The sequence below is a fragment of the Coffea arabica genome, chromosome 7e (genome assembly GCF_036785885.1).
Source record: "Coffea arabica cultivar ET-39 chromosome 7e, Coffea Arabica ET-39 HiFi, whole genome shotgun sequence".
Taxonomy (NCBI): domain Eukaryota; kingdom Viridiplantae; phylum Streptophyta; class Magnoliopsida; order Gentianales; family Rubiaceae; genus Coffea; species Coffea arabica.
In genome coordinates, this window is record NC_092323.1 from 46,066,509 (window position 1) to 46,070,331 (window position 3,823).

Below are 3,823 nucleotides of genomic sequence, written 5' to 3' on the forward strand. Positions count from 1 at the left end.
GATATTATCCTTAGTCACCGAGAAAACCTAAAGTTAACGAGACAGAATATTACAGCTCATCTAGCATAAACAATTAGGTATTTAAAGTGAAACGAGGACATTTAGACCCGTAGACAAAATAATTAGGATTTCGTAGACCAAATGTAAAACCAAACTCAAAAAGATTATAAAATTTTCCAATGAAACACTTGAACCAAAGACAAGTCGGAATCCAACTAGATAGGCTAAGAAATACTGTTTTCGGAATCGTTTATATGGTTCAAAATCATCTCATATTCAAGTAGATTTTATAAACTAAAGGTCTTAATGAAATTCATGTAAAAAGGAGAGCAAAGTACCCAAGAAAACCCTAAACCACTTCTCTTTATTTGGTAAGAGTAAGCAAACATTTGGAGTTTCCAATTGAAGAAGGACCATGTTTTAAGAAGGAAAAACGGTCATAGTATTTGCCAAACGAAAATATACAAGTTCAAATAGAAAATTAGTCCTTGAGCGAAAATTTGGACAGCACGCCCTTTGTATTTACCTATTTTTCAGTCATTTATGGCTTCATTGTTTTCCTCAATCAATCCCAATATTACACACAACATAAACAATGACTCAATATGCAAAAGACAATACAAGGACAAAAATTTAAGCTAACAACAAGTGTGGAAACGAAGTTTACAAAAGACAGTTTTGACGGGTTTTTACGGAATGGGCACATCTAAGGCTGGACTTATCGGATTGAGGTGCAACTTATACCATTTCGAAGCTAAGACAGGGGGCTACAAGGTTGAAGAAGGCCACTTAGTCCAGTTTGCAATGTATCTAGGTCAAATTTACCAAAACAACTCCAGATTTTCCAATTCGAAGTTTACTATGGCAGTCCTGACTCCTTCAGTCATATCTCAGAATATACAACTCCAATTCAAGTGATTCCAAAGCCATTTGAAAGCTAAGATGCAAGGTTATAAGTTTTAAGAAGACATTGACAGCCAAATCAGTAGTATTCCTGGTCAAAACAACTAATTACAGAAGCTGATTAGTATGTTCGGATAGAAACAGGGCAGCAGGGGTATTTCGGTCTTTTCACAGGCTATATTGCTCTGATTGAGCTGAAATTTTGTAGGATACTATAAAATATCCTTCTCTACAACTTTCATGTTTTAACCCAAGGCTAATTCGGCCTCTAACATGGAGCACTAAAATCGGACAGAATTGAAGTCATATTTGCCAGAAATCTGGAATTTTCGGTTTCAAGGGAAACTTTCTTCATTTCTTGCTTCAATCACTACCAAAGCCCCTTATATAATCTCAGATACAACATATATTAATCATACAGCAAGTATAGGCAGCAATCTTTCAAACCCTAACTCATATATCAAAAAAATATATATATACACTATCCACCCAAATCTTGATAATAGCTATCATCCACCACAAATTTAAGGTGCTAAGCCAATTTAAACAAGATCAAGAGTAAGAAATGGGGAAATCATCATCCTTACCTTGCATAAGTGTTTACCAAGAGCAACCCTAGCTTCCCCTTCAAAATTTCACCAACACCTCACTAAATAAACACTCAAGGATAGCTTTAATCGGTTTAGTTTTCTTTCTTTCTCACTTGGTGGCTAGATTCAAGAAGAAATGGAGCAGCTTTCTCTTGGTGTTTTTTCCTCTCTCTCTCGGCCAAGTAGCAGAAAAAATGAAGAAGAAAGATGGCTCCAAGTGATAAGAAGGCAAAAAAAAAAAAATCAACCAAAGAGCCATAGGGTGGTGACACTTGTCACCACCAAAGCCACACAATTTTCTCTCTCTCTCCCTTGCATTTTTGGCCCTAAATTTCGGTCAAAGCTAGCTGGAAATAAGGAGATATTTTGCTCAAGTATTAATGAGTTCATGTGGTAAGAAAGTGGTGGTCAAGAGGTGCATTCAATCGGTAGTGCGCGGTACCCGTCGGTTCGCGCCGTTTTTCCTTAAATCACACGTACTATGGTTTTTACTTCCTATTCACTAACTTTATATCATTACTTCTAATCACATATTATTTTTCACCTAAAAGTCACTCTTAAGCACCAAATTTGATCCTCGTTCCGTACCGGATAATTACACTACGGATACACGTGAAAATCCTAACTTGCTCCAACTTGAAAACGAAAAGTGAAACCCTACTTTCTATGTTTATTTGCACTTATTGTGGAATGATTGGGTAGTAGGGCTATAATAAAATCATAAGTTCCAAATAAAAGGAGATTTTTAAGAAAAACGTGAGGCTTTTACAATTCCATAAATCGAATTTAGGGTTTCGGTTAAAATGTGAGAAATTTGAGAAAACGGTCAGTCACAAGTGAAACTAGGATTTTGATTAGACTTTTAGGGTTTCTAGTCTTTTAAACAAAACAAGCTTTTAAATCAAACCCAAAGAAATAACTTTAGTTTCTTCTTTAGAATGAAATAATGTTTTAAAATAAAAATAAACTAAAGAAACCGTAATATCCTTTTTGAGACTAAACAAAAAGTGATCCTAAAAGTTGGGGTATCACATATTGTTGCTATATAGGTATATATGTTTTGATAAGATTCATATCTGGGTTAATAGAAATAGGGGGGTTGATTTTAATCTGAGATTATAGGGTGATTGAATCTGTTTAAGGAAAAAAAAAAAGAGAAAGGGAAGATTATAGGATGATTCGTATCTGTCATGGCTGACGTTGCAGAAGCAATGCCGCACCCAGTTCCAAGGGTTGGCCAAAAGGCCAACCCAAGACTAAAAAAAAAAAAAAAAAGGAGAAGATGATGTTGCCAGCACTTGCTGGCAACAATAGAGCAAATTCATGGTTGGCCGAAAAGTTTGGGTCGCCAGAGGGTCTGGCGACCATGGTCAAACATGGTTGGCCTTTGGCCAACCATGGGTCCCACCCGAGGAAAAAAATAAATATAATAAAAATAAAAGTAAATAATAATAATAAACACAAAAAAATAAATAAGTAAAAAGGGATGCAATCTAAACTTGGACCAAACTATAGTATAAAAATTTAGTAAATATTTAATAAATAAATTTTAAATATAACTAGCCCATTTTTATAGTATATCGTGAATATTAAAATGCAAGACCCAATTTAAGGCAATTGTTAGGATGGAAGGGTTAGTCATGTAAAGTTATACTTAGTTAATTATGTAAAAGATATTTTAATGGAAACCTAAAAACATCTTAATCTAGCTGTATTAAGTCAAAGTAGACAATGTAAGATAAGTGCTAAATTCTTAACTGAAATGTTTAAAGTCACAATAATAATAATAATAATAATAATAATAATAATACAATAAGGATAACAATATAAATAGTAAATAATAAGGTTGACGATAACATTAATAATAATAATAAGAGTAATAAATAATTATCTTCTTTTAAATTAGGAAACTTTACAAAAAGAAGAACCTTCTCAATTAAGGAACGTTCTAAATTAGGAAACCTTACGCTTTCGAAATTAAGAAACTTGCTAAAAATAGAAACTTTCCAAATTAGGAAACTTTCCAAAAATAGAAATCATCCGATTTGAGGGAAAATGCTATTAGGGTCCATACAATGGTCTAGATATGAATCTTGTACTTACTTAGAGGTTGTATATTTATGCATCTATAGGAAATAACAACTAATTAGGGAACTCATGCATTTGATAGGTGCGATACAAGGATCTAAGGTAGTTCCACTCGAGCAGCCAAACAGAGGTAGGTGGTACTTACCCTTCTGAGATTTTAAATGTGCAAAATACAATGCTTGTTTTCAATCCTATTTTGTGGTGTTGACTCGAAAGGTGTTTGATTAAATGTTTTGCTTAGA